General features: G+C 35.5%; 1 protein-coding gene across 6 annotated transcripts in view; it reads left to right on the top strand.

The window, feature by feature from the left end:
- Window positions 1-19,392, top strand: part of LRP1B (LDL receptor related protein 1B) — a 1,853,519-nt gene that overhangs the window by 277,848 nt on the left and 1,556,279 nt on the right. The gene's annotated exons all lie outside the window — the stretch shown is intronic.

The following is a 19,392-nucleotide window of genomic DNA, read 5'->3' on the forward strand; positions in this document are numbered from 1 at the left end:
ATCCCTCCCACCCCCACCACTCCAGCAAACCTCAGTTTGTTTCCCGAGATTAAGAATTCCTCATATCAGTGAGATCATATGATACATGTCTTCCTCTGATTAACTTACTTTGCTCAGCATAATAACCTCCAGTTCCATCCACATCATTGCAAATGGCAAGATTTCATTCCTTTTGATGGCTGCATAATATTCCATTGTATATATATACCACTTCTTCTTTATCCATTCATCTATCGATGAACATCTTGGCTCTTTCCACAGTTTGGCTATTGTGGACATTGCTGCTATAAACATCGGGGTGCACGTACCCCTTCGGATCCCTACATTTGTATCTTTGGGGTAAATACCCAGTAGTGCAATTGCTGGATCATATGGTAGCTCTATTTTCAACTTTTTGAGGAACCCCAAAAACAGCCACTGTTTTCCAGAGTGGCTGCACTAGCTTGCATTCCCACTAACAGTGTAGGAGGGTTCCCCTTTCTCTGCATCCCCACCAACATCTGTCATTTCCTGACTTGTTAATTTTAGCCATTCTGACTGGTGTGAGGTGGTATGTCATTGAGGTTTTGATTTGGATTTCCCTGATGCTGAGCGATGTTGAGCACTTTTTGATGTGTCTGTTGGCCATTTGGATGTCTTCTCTGGAAAAATGTCTGTTCATGTCTTCTGCCCATTTCTTGATTGGATCATTTGTTCTTTGAGTGTTGAGTTTGATAAGTTCTTTATAGAATTTGGATACTAGCCCTTTATCTGATATGTCATTTACAAATTTCTTCTCCCATTCTGTCGGTTGTCTTTTGGTTTTCGTGACTGTTTCTTTTGCTGTGCAAAAAAGCCTTTTGTCTTGATGAAGTCCCAGTAGTTCATTTTTGCCCTTGCTTCCCTTGCTTTTGGTGATGTTTCTAGGAAGAAGTTGCTGTGGCTGAGGTCGAAGAGGTTGCTGCCTGTGTTCTCCTTTAGGATTTTGATGGACTCCTGTCTCACATTTAGGTCTTTCAACCATTTTGAGTCTATTTTTGTGTGTGGTGTAAGGAAATGGTCATTTCATTCTTCTGCATGTGGCTAATTTTCCCTAAACCATTTGTTGAAGAGACTGTCTTTTTTCCATTGGACATTCTTTCCTGCTTTGTCAAAGATTAGTTGACCATAGAGTTGAGGGTCCATTTCTGGGCTCTCTATTCTCTTCCATTGATCTATGTGTCTGTTTTTGTGCAAGTACCGTACTGTCTTGATGATGACAGCTTTGTAATTGAGCTGGAAGTCGGAATTGTGATGCTGCCAGCTTTGCTTTTCTTTTTCAACATTCCTCTGGCTATTTTAGGATTATTTGTTCCATTTCTTTGAAAAAAGTGGATGGTATTTTGATAGGGATTGCATTGAATGTGTAGATTTCTCTAGGCAGCATTGACATCTTCACAATATTTGTTCTTCCAATCCATGAGCATGGAACGTTTTTCCATTTCTTTGTGTCTTCCTCAATTTCTTTCCTGAGTATTTTATAGTTTTCTGAGTACAGATTCTTTGCCTCTTTGGTTAGATTTATTCCTAGGTATCTTATGGTTTTGTGTGCATTTGTAAATGGGATTGACTCCTTAATTTCTCTTTCTTCTGTCTTGTTGGTGTATAGGAATGCCACTGATTTCTGTGCATTGATTTTATATTCTGCCACTTTACTGAGTTCCTGTATGAGTTTTAGCAGTTTTGGGGTGGAGTCTTTTGGGTTTTCCACATAAAGTATCATATCATCTGCAAAGAGTGAGAGTTTGATTTCTTCTTTGCCGATTTGGATGCCTTTTATTTCTTTTTGTTGTCTGATTGCTGTGGCTAGGACTTCTTGCATCTAAAATATTTACAAACATTGGTCCCTCTTTCCAAGTAATAATTCTTGCTGACCCTATACCAGTGAACTTATTGCTACCCACCCCAGGATGGATTGCTGCTATGGAGCAGAGCATCAATGGTGAGATTCCAGGATTGAGGCTGTCAGCTAGAAGTTAATGCATTTATTTGGATGGGTCATCAGGATAGAGACATGGCCTCATTAGTTGAGAGGAAGAATGAAAATGAAAGACATTTTGAAAGAAAAAGTGACAAAATTAAGAGAGACTGGTTATGAACGAGGAGGGACAATAACTAAAGCTGTGTTCTGAACTTTAAATCATTACAGTGACTTTGAAACTCTGAAATCTGAAGAACTTAAAGGAGTATGATTACACATTTGTTTATGCCTTCTTTACTCAACAATTGTTACTGAATGGCTAATATAGAGCTGTAACTGTTCTAAACACAAGAATTTGATGATTAACAAAGCAGAACAAACCCATGGTCTCTCATTTAAAAACTTACAGTTGTTATTAACTGTAATTTCTACAGTTATAGTTAATAAAAGAAAAAATGATATTGTGCTAAACTTCTCTTCTTCATCTCTTTGATTAAAATGCATTTAAATGAAAAGAGGAACTTTTTGTGTGTGTGATAAATCTTTGTATAACTAATATACTTTGGCTGAGAATTGAGAAATTTATCTAATACCTATTTTGTGTCTGGAATTCTGCCCGATGAGTCATACATACACATTATTTCATTTAGTCATTATAACATTGTTGTAATGTGCGAATTATTTCAATCTCTCAAGGTATTGAAAAATAACCCTTAGAATAATGAGTAGCTTGCTGAAGGCACATACCATAAGTCACCTAGGCAACTTTCCTTATTTGATTATATGCATTTGAAAATCTTAAAAAAAAAAATGTTAGTCTGGGTTTCTTTTCAGTTAATAATATAATTTTGGGTAAATATACCTTTTCTTTTTTTTCTTTTTTTAAAGTAAGCTTTACAGCTAACATAGGGTTTGAACTTGTGACCCCAAGATCAAGAGTCACATGCTTTACTGAATGAGACAGCCAGGCACCTCCAAAATATTTGTTTTTTGAAATTTGAGAGTATGTTAGAATCTTTATTCTGAACTTGCATATTATCATACATAACAATAGATAAAGACAATATAGAACTGCACTGTCCAATGTGGAAGCCACTGGCTACATATGGTTAAATGTAAATGTAAATTTAAATTTAAAACAGTTAAAATTAAAAATTCAGATAGCAGGAGCCAGGTGGCAGAATAGGGGCTCCTGACTTTACCTCCAACCACGGAAACACCAAATATATGGCTTCACATGGATTAATTCCCTCTAAGAGAAATCCAGAAACTATTTGAATGATTCCTGCATAGTAAGTTACAGAAAATACTCACATAGAAACGGGTAGAAAAAGTGCAGATGCACTTGTACCACAAATGCCACCTTTCAGCATAGTGCCTTATAATTGGGAGGGAATCCCAAGCTCCCAGTTTCTCCCTGGGGAATGAATGGTTTGGCCCATATTTCTACCACCTGAACTGTTATGGCTTGCACTGACTGACTGGCTCCCAAATTAGCTAGCTCAGAGAGTCATTAGGGCTCAGCATTCATGTGTCCCCCAGATCACATAATTAAACAAAGGGGCAGTTTTTTAAGAGGTATGATCACCTCCCAGGAGTATCCTTCCTACCCCTCAGGCTTGGCACAAAGGGAGCAGGGAAAACCTCAAGGCTTCTAGTTTCTCCCTGGAAGGAGTTTGACTGCATATTTTCTCAGCTGCTGCCTTGGGATTAGGCTTTTGATCAACCTGCATGTGGGAGTTGGCTGGATCCTTCCAGGAGACTGAAGAGGCTTGTGGGCACTTCCCTGGTTTTCTCTCTATGCCTTGTTCCAGTATTAAAATCAAATCTCCAGCTTCTTTCTGGAAGGAGCTTGTCTACATATCTAGCACCCCTACTTTTATGGCTGCCACCTGAGGGATGGGTTCCCAAATCACTGAGCTCAAAGAGCCAACAAGGCTCAAAATTTATCAATCTAACAGAACCACATTAAACAATAACTGGGCATTTTAAATGGGCATATGAGTTCTTCCCCTGGCTATCCCCCTAATCTCAGCACAGAGGGAGCAGGCAAAAAAATGAAGGCTCCAGGTTTCTTCCTTCAGGGTTTGACTGCACACTGCTGCCAAAAGGTGAGACTTCTTTTTAATCTTCCAGGAACCCGAATGGGCATGTGGGAACTTCTGTGCTTTCTCCCTCTTGCTTATCCCATTGATAAAGCAAGTCTCTCGCTTCTTCCTGAAAGGAGTTTGTTCATACATCCAGTGTCCCAGCTTCTATGGCTGCCACTGGCTGGACTGGATCCTAAATCACTCAGCTTTAGGAGCTAATAGGGTTCAGTACAAGCACTCCCAGTGTCTATTCACTCTGGCTCAGTGCAGAGTACGTAGGCAAAAACACCCACCTTCTAGTTGCTACCTGATAAAGGCCTGCCTGTCACATCTTGACTTTCTCAGCTGCCCAAAGTTGGGTTTCAATTAGTCTGATATGGGAACTGACAAGGCAGGCAATTAGTAGTCCTTTGGGAACTTGAATATGCATGTAGGCATTTCCCCCACCTTGAGGGCAATGATGAGACTTGGTACACATGAATCTCCTGGGTGCCCCTAAGAAAACAAAACCAAACCACCACCACCACCACCACCACCACCACCACCCAGCTATTTGGAAAAGGAAAAACAAAACAAAACAAAAAAACAAAACTTGAGTGGCACCCAGAATCTCAGGCCAGGCTGATTAGCAAGGTTCATCTCAACAAAAGACCATATTAAGACTAGGAGAGGTGGTTGTTTTATCAAACTTAAAGAAACCAACACAAAGACTAAAGGAAATTGAAGATACAGAATATGTTTCAAACAAAACAACACAATAAATCTTCAGAAGTCAACACTAATGAATGGTGATAAATGATTTACCCAACAGAGAATTCAAAATAGTGTTCATAAAGGTGACCACTGAGATCAGGAGAGCAACATATAAGCCAAGAAGAGAAAATATTTTTAAATTACCAAACAAATCATAGAGCTGAAGAGTACAATAGCTGAATTTAAAAATTCAGTAGAGGGGTCAACATCAGACTAGATCAGGTAGAAGAAAGGAACAGCAAACTCAAAGACATTTCAGTGGAAATCATCCAATGAGAGGAGCAAAACAAGAAAAAAAAAGAATGAAAAATTGAAGAAAGCACTGGTAATGGTAAATATATAATCAAAATCAGAATACCCTAATATTGTAATGGTGGTATGTAAATCACTCCTAACTCTATTATAAAGGGTAAAAGACAAAAGTATTAGAAGTGACTATAAATACAATAATTTGTTAATAGGTACACAATGTAAAAATATGTAAATGTGACATCAAATCATAAAATGTAGTCATGGAATAAAAGTGTGAGCTTTTGTATGCAATCAGTAGTTATCAGCTTAAAATAACTTCTGCAGCTATAAAATGTTTTATGTAAGCCTCAGGTAACTACGAAGCAAAAAATTATAGTAGATACACAAAAGAGAAAAAGAAAATAAAGCAGAAATCATTAAATCACAAAAAAAGACAGAAAGAGAGAAAGAAAGGAACAAAGGATCTACCAAACACCCAGAAAACAATGAACACAATGGCAGCAGGAAGCTCTTGCTTATAAATAGTAACTTTAAATGTAGGTGCACTAAATTCTCCAATCAAAAGACACAGAGTAGCTAAATAGATGAAAGAGAGAGAGAAAGAGGAGAGGAAAGGGAGAGGGGGAGAGGGGCAGGGGGGAAGAGAGAGAGAGATGCTCTTTACAGGATATTCATTTCAGGTTTATATAGACTAAAAGTGAAGGGATGGAAAAAAATATTCTGTGAAAATGAAAACCAAAAGAGAGCAAGGGTAGCTATACTTATACCAGACAAAATAGACTAGAAACGTACAAGCGTACAAGATTGAATCAGGAAGAAATAGAAAATCTGAACAGACCAATGCATAAGAAGACTAAATCAGTAACCTGCCATCTCCCAAAAACAAAACAAAAAAATGTCCAAGACCATATGGCTTTACCAAATTTAAATTCTACCAAACACTTAAGGAAGAATTAATAACTCTTCCAAAAAGTTGAAAAGGAGGGACTACTATCAAACTTATTTTATGAGTTTACTCATTTCCCTGATACCAAAGTGAGATATAGACACTAAACAAAATAAAAGCCAGAAAACTATAGGCCAATATCCCTGATGAACCTAGATGCAAAACTCTTCAACAAAATATCAGAAAACTAATTTGAAAGAACATTAAAAAGTTCAGACACCATGATCAAGTGAGATTTTTTCCTGCCATGCAAGGACTGTTCAACGTACAACAAAATGTGTTATACCCCATTAACAAAATGAGGACAAAAATCATTTGATCATCTGGATAAAAACCATACTACTATATCAATAGATGCAGAAAAATAAAACATTTGACAAAATGCAACATCCATTTATTATAACTCTCAACAATGTGGGTTTAGAGGAAATATACTTCAACATAATAAAGGCCATATACGAAAAACTCACAGCTAATATCATACTCAATGACTAAAAACTGAAAGCTTTTCTTCTGAGATCAGGACAAAGATGTCCACTTATGTCACTTTTATTCAACATAGTACTGGAAGTCCTAAATGCAACAATCTGACAATAAAAAATAAAGGCATCTAAATTGATAAGAAAGAAGTAAAACTGTCAGTATATGCAGATGACATGATATCATATCTAGAAAACCCTAAAGAGCTCACTAAAAATTATTAAAATTAATAAATGAATTCAATAAAGGTGCAGGATACAAAATTAATATAACAGAAATCTGTTGTGTTTATATTAATATGTGCATAGCAGAAAGAGAAATAAAGAAAATAATCTTATTACTATTGCATCAAAAAGAATAAAATACCTAGGAATAAATTTAACCAAGGAGGTGAAAGACCTATACTCCAAAAACTATGACATTGATGAAAGAAATTGAAGACAATACAAACAAATGCAAAGATATATCTTGTTCATGGATTGGAAGAAACTCCTTGACATTGATTTTTTTGACCATGACACCAAAAGGACAGGCAGCAAAAACAAAGAAACAAACAAACAAAAAAACCTAAAAATCCCAAACTGAAACCTAACCCAACAAAAAACAAATGGCACTACATTAAACTAAAAATTTCTGCACAGCAATGAAAACAATCAACAAAATGAAAGGACAGTCTACTGAATGGGAAGAAATGTTTGCCAACCAAATTTCCAGTAAGGGGTTAAAATCCAAAATACATAAGGAACTCTTACAACACAGTAGCAGTGAACTAAATAACTTAATGAAAAAATGGGCAAGGACTTAACAATTTTCCAAAGAAGTTGTACAAATGATCAACGGGTATATGAAAGATGCTCCAGATCACTAATCATCAAAGAAATACAAATCAAAGCCACAATGAAGTATCACTTCACACCTGTTAGGATATCTGTTAACACAAAGATAAGAGAGGGGCCCCCGGGTGACTCAGTTGATTAAGCCTCCAGCTCTTGATTTCAGCTCAAGTCGTGATCTCAGGGTTGTGGGATCGGGGCCTGCGTTGAGCTCTGTGCTCAGCCAGAGTCTGCTTGGAATTCTCTCCCTTTTTCTCTGCTCTCTCTCTCCCTCTAAAATAAATAAGTAAAATCTTAAAAAAAAGATAAGAGATAATAATTTTTGGTTAGGATATGGAAAAACGTACACTCGTACACTGTTGTTAGAGCCATTATGAAAACAATATGGAGGTTCCTCAAAAAATTACAAATAAGACTAATATTTGATGCAACGGTTCTGCTTCTAGGTATATATTCAAAGTAAATTAAATCACTATCTTGAAAAGATAATCTGCAGTCCCATGTTCATTGCAGCTCTATTCACCATAGCAAAGACATGGAAACAACCTGTCTATTGTCAGAAAAATGGATAAAGAAAATGTGAAATATACAAATGGAATATTATTCAGGACAAAAAAGGGAAATCCTGCCATTTGTGACTACATCGATGGACCTTGAGGGCATTCTGCTAAATAAAATAAATCAGACAGATAAAGATAAACACTGTATGGTTTTACTTATATGTGGAATGTAAACAACAACAACAAAAAGTAGAAAACAGTATAGAGGTTCCTCAAAAAATTAAAAATAGAAATACCATATGATCCAATGAATTCATTACTGGTTATTTACCCAAAGAAAATAAAAACACTAATTTGAAAAGATGTATGCACCCCTGTGTTTATTGTAGCATTATTGACAATCGCCATTAATATATGAATGGATAAAGAAGATGTGATATATACACAATGGAATACTACTCAGCCATAAGAAGGATGAGATCTTGCCATTTGTGACAACATGGATGGACCTAGAAGGTATTACCCTAAGTGAAATAAGTCAGACTGAGAAAGACAAATACCGTATGATTTCACTCATATGTAGAATCTGAAAAACAAAACAAATTAATAAAGAAACAAGAAGCAGAATCAGACCTATAAATACTGAGAACGAACTGATGGTTGCCAAAGGGAGACTGGTGGGGCAATGGGAAAAATGCGTGAAGGGGAGTGGGAGATACAAGCTTCCAGTAACGGAATGAATAAGTCATGGGAATAAAAGGTATAGCATAGGGAAATAGGCAGTGATATTGTAATAGCATTGTTTGGGGAGAGAGGATAGCTACGCTTGTGGTGAGCATAGCATAATGTATAAAGATGTCAAATCACTATGTTGTACACCTGAAACTAATGTATCAGTGTGTGTCAACTATACCTAAGTAAAAAAATAAAAAATAATATAAAATACCACACACACCCACACATAAATTTGAACTTACAGAATAGGGACTAGAAAAGCGGTTGCCAAGGGGTGGGGCATAGGGGAAATGGAGAGCCATTGGCCAAATGGTACAGACTTTCAGTTATAAGATGAATATGTTCTTTGGATTCAGTGCACAGTATGATGACTCTAGTTAATAATTCTGTATTGTATACTTAAAATTTGCTACGTGATTAGATCTAAAGTGTTCTCATGATGCACACAGAAAGGTAACTATATGAGGTGATGGATGTGTTAATTAACTTGATTGTGGTATTCATTTTACATTGTGTACATAAATCAAATACTAATATTGTATCCATTAAATATATTGCAATTTTATTTGTCAATTAAGCCTCAGTAAAGCTGAGAAACAATTCAGTTTCTCAGTTGCACTAGCCAAATTTCAGCTGATCAATACTACACAAGACTAGTGGCTACTATAGATTAAGAGTGCAGATATAGATCTTTTCCATAATCACAGAAAGTTTTATTTTATTTTATTTTTAAGATTTTATTTATTTATTTAATTGACAGAGAGAGAGAAAGAGACAGCGAGAGAGGGAACACAAGTGGGAGAGGGAGAAGCAGGCTTCCCGCCGAGCAGGGAGCCCGATGCGGGACTCGATCCCAGGACCCTGGGATCATGACCTGAGCTGAAGGCAGTCGCTTAACCGACTGAGCCACCCAGGCGCCCCCATAATCACGGAAAGTTTTATTGAGCAGTGCTGGTATAGATAACTGGATAAATACCAGGTATGGTCCAAACACTGAATGATTTTTGTCTCATCTATATTTGACTAACTCTTCAACCAAACTTAATTTTTTTATTTCTTGCCTCCTTCAAGAGGAGTGTAACAAAATCCAATTGATGGATTTTGCATCAATTAATGTTTGCATGTTAAATATATAGGTTTTTCATTCAAAGCTTTTAGTAAGTTTCAGTTATCTCTAAGTAAAAGATTCCTGTCTATTGGTGATTACTTTGAAATATAGGTCTCAAGTTATCAGTCAGTAAAATATGTTACCTGTGTTGACATTTTGCTCCTTATATACCCCTAAAAGTGGCTGCTAAATTCATCAACTTACAGATATTTAGCTTTTGAGCATTACCATAATCCTTACTAATTACTTTAAGAAAGGTGAAAAATTTCATGGTATAAATCCTTAGTTTCCTTGATTTGACAAATCCAGTTTTAATTTAGCAATATCATATTTCCTAAGTCTTTCATTAAATAACAGATAAAGATCACGTCAGTATTTTTTCCCCACCACTAGTCTGTTTATCAACACTAGCCAACAGCCTTATCCTTACCCCCTAACATTGTGAATAAATCATTAAGTTTCTGTTGTCTGGTATTCCATTGTGCAAAAATGACAGGGTACATTTTACCAAATTTGGAATAGCTGGAACTGAGGTACAACAAGAGACCCACATGAATACTAATTTTGGAGAGGCATGCTATATGAATTTTGATGCTTTGAAAAGAGAAAACAAATAACAGTTTCAAATTTGAAATTTAAATCAAAAGTCACAAGTGCAGATGGTTGAAATTGCAAAAAAACAAACAAAAAACAAAAATAAATGGGATTGGCAATTGGACTGCTTCTCACCTAGGCAGCTCTCTGTCTCAGGTTCCTGTCTGTCTAAAAAGTGACAATACTGTACCTAGAAAAAGTCTAAGTTTTCTACCACGGTATTTTTATATCAGTCATATGACAAGATGGCTTAGAGGGAATGTGTCCTAAATCTCATCGGAAGCATAATGCTGATAAAAATGTAAATGCTGACACTTTACAACTGAATGGTAAATGACTGGATAATCTCATTTCCCTCTGGTCTCCTCTGCTTTGTAAGCTCTCAAAAAGTGAGTGATACTGACAGATTCAGGAAGCTTCAGCTTTAAATATAAGCTCATGGCTTATTTATTTGAAAACATACAGTGTAGTGGAAATAGTCATTTCTGTAGATACTGTCTTCTTTTCTCTGAGAGAAAATATGATTAGGAAAATTAATTTTGTTCTAGTGTAGTAGTAAAAGGTAGATTTTTAAAACTGGAAGTAACTCCTGAAAGCATCCTGTATGTACCCATCATTTTGGAACATAAAACCAAGATTCAAAGAAATTTAGTAAATTGCACAATATATTAATTAAATAAGAGACCAGTATTTCTGGGACTGGGTCTCAAAACTTTGTGGTTGCCAGATGCTTTTCATTAGACTTAGTTTCTTCTATTTTTGAAATATTCTTAAATTATTTCCTGTAAAAACCTTTCATTTCCTTAAGTTTTGTGTAACATTTCTCTTCATTGACTACTAAATATGTGAGGGCTACTTTTATTGATCTAAGGGAACGAATGGAATTTGGGGTCCACGGAAAAACTATTTCCAGCCACATCCATCACCTCACTTTTATTTATTTATTTATTTATTTATTTATTTATTTATTTATTTATTGGTGAAAACATTTAAGTTCTACTCTCTTAAGAAATTTCAAGTATACAGGGGCACCCGGGTAGCTCAGTCAGTTAAGCGTCCAATTCTTGATTTTGGCTCAAGTCATGATCTCACGAGTTGTGAGATCGAGCCCCAGGTAGAGCTCCACGCTCGGTGGGGAGTCTGCTTGAAGTTTCTCTCCCTCTGTCCCTTCCCCCCCATTCATGCCCTCTCTCTCTCTCTAATAAATGAATAAGTCTTTAAATAAAGGAAATTTCAAGTATACAATACAGTGTTATCAACTATAGCAATCATGCTTTATATTACATCCTCAGATCTTGTTCATCTTATATCTGAAATTTTGTACTGTTTTACCAGCCTCTTCCTATTCCCGACCCACCACCCCCTCATCCCTGGTCATGACTACTTTTCTACTTTCTGTTTCTATGGATACCAGGCAATATTTGTCTTTCCCTGTCTGGTTTATTTCACTTAGCAGAATGCCCTCAAGTCCCTTCCATGTTGTCACGAAATGGCAGGATTTCCTTCTCTCTCATGGCTGAATAATAATCCATTGTGTATATATATATATATATATATATATATATATATATATATATATCACATCTTCTTCACCCATTCATCCATTGATGGCCACTTAGGTTGTTTCCATTTTAAAGCTCAGGCACTGAAATTACTGTCTTGTTATTTTCTAACTTTCTTGAACAAGTCATATCTCTTTTCTACATATCAGTGTTATTACGTAAATGAATATGAAGACTATGACCCATTCCCACTGTTATTGACTGATACATCTTAGAACATATGAAATTTGGTAGTTATTTTTACTTCTATATTTAATTGTTCTTTGTGAATAGTTTAAATATCATTTTTGTGTATTTGACCGTATTAACTAGGAAATAATCAAGAAGTCATAGACTCTAGGGAGCCGTTAGCAATGCAGAAACAGAGAAGAAAGTTTTTTTTTCTTCTTTCCCCATTTTTGCATTTTACTCTGCAGAGACTTAGGGAATGGAAGCACAATATTCTGTGTAAATGCTGAGGAAAGGAATTTTTAGTCATACATCAGAGTTAACATTTTGAAATTTTTGATAGAGCTGTCTCTATGGATAAAAACATGACCTGTGGCCCACTCCTCAGGTGGTCACTACAATCTTTAGTGACACATTTTCGCACCTATCTCTCTTCTCCAGCCCTGCTCAGTGGAATGGGATAAAGAATCATTCTTCATTCTTAGAAATGCTGGAGCCAAAATGGGAAAACTTTAAATTTACATCCACTGTTCCAGAAGACTTGAGTTCAGTCAAGTCCAGAAGAACACAACACAACACATTTTACTGGGTGACAACTTAGTTTAGAGGAAAACTGGATTCAGAGATCTGACTTTACATCCCAGCTCTACCATTTTGTCTCAGTATGACCTTGGATAAATTCATTTAACCTCTTTGAGTGTCAGGTCATCATCTGAGAAATGGAAATCTGGTCTTTCTCACAGGATAAGTCTGGGATTTTCTTTTAAAGATTTTACTTATATATTTGAGAGAGAGAGAACATGAGTTGGGGAGACGGGAAGAGAGAGAGAGGGAAAAGCAGACTCCCTACTGAGCAGGGAGCCTGATATTGGACTCAATCCCAGGACCCTGAGATCTTGACCTGGGCCGAAGGCAGATGCTTAACCGACTGAGCCACCCAGGTGCTCCAGGATAAGTTTGGGATTAAATGGAAGAGTTTATGTAAAATTCTTAACATAGCACTTACTAGGTATTCCACAAGGTAGTTCCCTCAACACTCTTTCCCTCTCTTTTTGGACTTAACTTCTACCTCGATGATACACCCTTGATAAGCCCTAATGAGTCCTTTCATAAATCCCTTGGAAGGCATAGTTCTGGTTGTAAGTAATCACAAAATAGAGTGGCCAAGGAGGAGAAACATAATCATAATGCCGAAGGAAAGAAACACACAATTAGACAAAAAGGAGTCAAGAAGATCTCTGGCACAGGAAAGATATTACCTCTTTTCCTAGGGCTTTGTTAGTCTGTGTTTCATATGTAAAATGGAGACGTCTGCATTATTTTAATGGTCCAGATTTTCATTAGCAAAACAAAGATGTCCTATAAATAAATTCACTGTCAACATAGAGAAATAAACTGTTTTGTCATGTGTCATATTAATGTAACACACCACATTCCTCCTTTCTCTTTCTGTGTATGTATCTGTATACATAGATACATATCCCCTCATGATCTTAACACAAAACAAATAAGGTTGGGTAGAAGGAAGACTGTATCCCTATTTTAATAATGTCTGAACACTGTTGTTGAGTGCATATTGCAGACCCCTTTCTAGCTTGTTCAAGGCCCTGTCTCAAATCTCCAAGGAATTAAATGAGACAGCAGTGTAAATTTGGTGTTGTGATAATTATGAACATGTTTTGTCAAAGCAGACATATTTTATAATAAACAAGATACACATTTCTAATCCTAGGAAATTAAAAGTAGTTTCTATTGTTCTATGAACTTGAGGATTTAATTATTAGTTTTAATCTCAAAAGCCTGCTTTAAATGAATTAAAATGCAATTTGGTTCTTCAGCACAAACAGTCTTGCTAACCTCTTTAATCATTTACAATAATTACATGACTCATCATTCATACTTGGGACTGGTCAAATTTTTCTTACACTTGATTGTTTATCTAAAACTTAGTTTTGTTGTTGTTGTTATAGTTGCTGCTTATCCAGAGCATCCAAATTCCATAACTTATAGTTTCTTGCTTATTACCGGCACTGAAGTTCTCTCCTGTTGGCAACTGTTTTCATGTGGAAATGCTGAAAGTTTCCTAGGCTATGATTATATGTTTACATTCAATTAGATCAACTACATTGCCATTTTAGGTTAAGGCAATATACTGTTTTGGACTCCTCTGGTAGCCATGGTCTTCCTCTATTATAAGTTGTAACGAAGTACCAAGGGTGCCATCACACCAACACTGTAACGTACTGTGAGGGGAAGAAGATGAAATCTGAAGTCTGATAGTTTTATGTTTAATTGATAGCTCAACAAGGAGTGCCACTTGTTAATACTTCTGGAGACTACGTTGGATACTTCTCTAAGACTCAGTTTCATCATCCGTTAAATGGGGAAAGTGGTGCTCAGTCACACTGCTTATATGATGATTTGATGGTATAATAGACTCCATAATAAAAATTATTTGATCTCCTATCACAAAAATAAGCAGTACAGTTTATCTGCACTATAAGAGGCACTAGGCTATTATTGGAAGACATAATTGACAAATGAATGTTAAAGCTGAAACTAGAGTCTGCTGTTCTCAGCTCATGTGCCACCTTCTCAGCGAGACCTTCCCTGAGCTCCCCAACTACGATAGCCCCTTAGTCTCTTTACCAGTCTTCATTTTTGTGTTATCACTTATAACCATCAGGAATTATGTCACATATTTGCTTAATGATTGTTTCCCCACCAGGATTTAAACTCCTTGGGGCACCTGGGTGGCTCAGTTGGTTAAGTGTCCCACTCTTGGTTTTGGCTCAGGTCATGATCTCAGGGTCCTGGGATCCAGCCTTGTGTGGGGTGCCACACTGAGCTGGGAGTCAGCTTGGGGATTCTCTCCCTCTCCCTCTGCCCCTCTCCCTGCTCATGCTCTCTCTCTCTTTCTCTCAAATAAATAAATAAATCTTCAAAAAAAAAAAAAAAAAAGAATACAAACTCCTTGAGGCAAAGAGTGTATAATTTGTCCATCACTATGCTCAGTGCCTTCTGCTGCTGGTTATATTATAGGGGCTCAATAAATATTTGCTGAACGAATTAATTCCTAGCTAAATATCTAACTGATACAAAGCACTATATTTGGTGTTACAGGAGTTTAAATATGAATATTTAAACTAAATATGTAAATATTTAAACTAGAGCTAAAAGTAGCTTCTAATCCAGTTGGCAGGATAGGATAAGTGAAACAAATAAAATATAAAGAAAAAAATAATGCACGTATAACTCACCACTTACTTAAGGCTCAAAGATTGACAGAGCTTAAGACACAGTAGAGAACACAGGGAAAGGAAGGTGTATTCAGTCATCATGGAACCATCTACTACAATTTATTGTGGTGATAGTGAGAGATACCAGGGTGCTATTGAAGAAATGTAGGCTTGTGTTTCTCCAACATCACTCTGCAGACTTGTTTCTCCAACATCACTCTGCAGACTATCAAGGGGGTAGTGGATATAGTTTCTAAGAGAATGCTTCAAAGTGTGTTTTCAAATACTGTAATCATTTATACATAAATTGATAATTGCTTTACAGAAATAAAAACTGTTGCTGTGGTAAAAAAAAAAAAGTGTGTTTTCATTTCTATTGTAATCTCAAAATTAACATGTCTAGTCCAAGCTATCAATTTGACTCTGTTATAACCCATATATTTTTACATGATTTCAGTGGCTGAAATTTTATTTGCATTTATGGTAACATAGGCATCCAATTCTAATAACTTAATGTTGTAGGTGAATGAGTAAACCACAACAGTGGTGCTAACGTATAAATAATGCATATTAACCAAATGGAATTTCTGATAAATTTCTATAGAGAAATAAGAGAAATATAAGGTGAGGCAGGCTTACAAATTCAACAGAATTCATAATATGGCAACTAATTCATATTTTCATCTCGAGATGAGAATATGTTTGTTTTTAGCAGTGTATTATCATTTTGCATACTATAGTAATATAATTTTAAAAGTTTTATACTTCAGTTTGTATTCATTTGCAAATTTGTTTTGGTTTATGATTTATAGCTATCCACAGAGATATTTTATATCTGGATTTTGACATGTTTAAGTTATGATTAAGTTACAATATGAAAACATAATTTAGGTCAACACTAGGTATCTGTAATTTCGTTTTTATATTAAAAAGTTGTATACCTTCGTAACATATGAGAAATAATCGTAGGCAACTCTAATTTTGTTTCTACAATAATTTTTGAGTATCTACATGTTGATGGTGAAAACTCTGTTACTGGCAGTTGAAAAAGGGATGGTGAAAAGAGCTAGTCAGACATTGGAGAGGTCTTGGTTGCTTGGCCTGGAGTGGTTTCCAGTTCTACAGACTGTGGGAATGAACCAGCCATCTGCCAAAATATGGAAATGCCATGTTAGATGAGTTAAACTAACTAGTTCTGCTTGGTGCATGCTGAGTGTGAGGCCCTAATAGATTTCAAGATGGAATTTTATAGGTCTAGGACTCAAAAAACAGGAATTAGGATTAAGAAGAGAGGGTTTAGGGGACATTTGCAAAGAGAAGGCAGTCGAGGTCATGACAACAGATAAACTTGTCAAAGAGGGCCAAGGGCAGAGCTTTGATGAAAACTGCGTTTAGGGGTATGAATGAGAAAAAAAGAAATCAGATTACCAGACATTTCTTCTTGAGAATTTTTACCCACTCTAGGAATTTTTTAAATGTTATTTTTAAAATTTACTGTATACAATTTTATTTTTTTGAAGTACAAAATCAAATCTGTTTACCTAGAGGAAAGCAGGGAGAAGAATTGTATTGTATGGGAAATGGCATTTGAAATGGGAAAATAATGTAGTAAAAGAAAGAGAAGCAGAGAACATACAAAGGACGTATTTACCATATAGACTGGTCCTATGTCAGGCTTTACTTTCCTTGGAGATTTTTTTTTTTTTTTTTTTTTTGTAGAGTGTAAAATATATTTATCTTATCAGGTTACTGTGAAGCTCAAATATGATGATACTTATCAAAATGTTCTGGAAAATCATCATTACTGTAGAACGGTTTGTGAAAATTTTCTCTAGGTAAGCTTCTTAAAAGTGATATATTGCCATGCAAACATTTTTTTAGTGTTCCATTATTTTTATTTATATTTATATTTTTACCATTTAATTATTTTTCAACATTTAATATTCATGAACGTTAGGAATATTCCATATCATCTGCTTTTATTATATAGATTGCCCAATGTGAATTACACAGCATGATGAAGCCATTGACTTCATTAACTAGAAAAGTGGCTCAGGTTTGAAATATAGATGATTTGCAAGTGGTAGGAGGAAGAACAGTAAAGGTAAATTGCTTCTCCTTGCCATCTTTAAAGATCTAACTCAGACTTTCTAGGAAGGTTAAAGAACTAAATAATTTAATTAGTTTGAATTTTTACAGCCAAGATGAATAATTCCATCAATATGGTAGGATTATGTAAGAATTTGACATGTACTGAATATAAGTAAAAAAGTACAGTGAATATAGCCTTACTGGAAAAATAGCTAATTTTTGGGACAGTGGTAAAAATTGGTGCACAATTATAAGAACATGTATCTTATTTTTAGAAGATCATCTAAATTTCTTTTTAAGTTTTACAGTTTCCTACTCCCACCCTAAAAGCCACATGTAGATTTGTCACTAAAATTCTCAGCAAGCATCGGTATGAAAGATAAACAGTAATGAACTAAAATACAGGAATACAGCATTATTGGAGACTCAGAGTACTGTTTTCAAGACACGTGTGATATATGAATAAAACTGTTTGTTTGCTTTTTAGAAAACAAACATATAAATAAGAAACACAAGCCTATTTGGCATTTAGCTATAATTCTAACATTGTGAAGCATTATGTTCTTATGCTAAAGTGAAAAGGATGCTTAAGTACTGCACATTGCAAGTGAGAGAAATGTACAAAAAAAAAAAAAAAAGAATCTCACACAAACACCTGCCAACTTCCCTTTTCCACATCATGTTTTAGAAGTAATGTTTGTACTGAAAATACATCCTGTAAATCTTCCACTAGGAGTTCTACGCCCCCCCAACCCTCTACACAATTTATAAACTAACTTGACAATTATTTGAGGACAGAATTTTGCGATTCCATTTCTGTTATATTTTTCATGTTTAAGAGAAAACCAAAAGCTAATTCTATTTCCTGTGATCCTTGTATTAAATATGAATATATCGACTTATTTGTGGCCCTGGAATGCTAAGGTTATGGCACAATGTCAGTCACCTCTCACAATATTTTCAAGAGGTTGAGATGTGAGGAGGAAGAGAGTGATGCTGAGGTTGCTAGTTCTTATCTGACTCCAGGGAGTAGTGCAACATATTCCAAAGAATTACGGTGAACAACAGCAACAAAGTGGAAGACAACACAACACTATAGATATTAGGAATATTTAAAAATAAAACAAAAATCTGAGGAGAAAAAAAGACATTTATTTCAGGAAGATTTCATTTGTGTGTTTTTTTAACTTTTATAGTAAGCTCAGGGTTATAGAAGAGTTTGTAAAGCAAAAAAGAAAAACTTTCATATGGATGAAATTAACCCTAGAGAGGGGAAAAGAGAAGGTAATCTTGAATAACTGATTGCTCTGTTAGAAATCATTCCAGGGGCTTTTCCTGATGTTCTCTCTTCCTCTGCCTCCCCTTAATCCGTCTACCCTCTTTCCTGCCTCTGACCACCACTCTTTGGTTGTTTTTCATCACCCTCCTGCCTTATTGTTTTGATAGTAATAATTGTCTTCATTTCTTATAGGTTTGTCATCCTGAGAAAATTTCTCAATCTTTTATAGCATCAGATTTCTCATTCATAAAGGTAGATCATAAACTATAGCATGGGTTTGTTGGTATCAGTATGCAAAGCACACAGTACAGTGCCTGATATATTTTTGGTACATGTTTTATTATGTGTTGGGAAATTGGCTGTGTATTTACTATTATTACTAACATTGGTATTATTATTGGACTGTGCACCAAGCCAACATCCAAATTAAATTTAATAGCAATACTCCTTACCAGTAAGTTCTCTGAGGAAAAAAAGGAGATGTATAATTTATCCTTAAGTTTCTATCTTTGGCTGTATCTGCTTCACTATTAGTATTTCACTATTATCTATATTTGTATCGATCTTTATATAACTGAATTGGTATCAGCATGAATTCTTTCATTCAGCTAGCATTTATTAAGTCACTTTGTCAGGTATGGTATTAATCATTGAAGATGCAAATGAGAAGTGGTTTGTAACCTTAAGGTATTTACAATACAGAAAGAAGAAATAGATCCAAAAATAAGTAGATGCTATAAATTACGGAAGTTTGTAAAATGAAAACCCTTAGAAATTACAGTGTGGACAAAAACAACGAACAATTATCAATTTTACATGAGAG

The sequence above is a fragment of the Phoca vitulina genome, unplaced genomic scaffold, assembly GCF_004348235.1.
Source record: "Phoca vitulina isolate PV1807 unplaced genomic scaffold, GSC_HSeal_1.0 scaffold1, whole genome shotgun sequence".
In the NCBI taxonomy this organism is placed as follows: domain Eukaryota; kingdom Metazoa; phylum Chordata; class Mammalia; order Carnivora; family Phocidae; genus Phoca; species Phoca vitulina.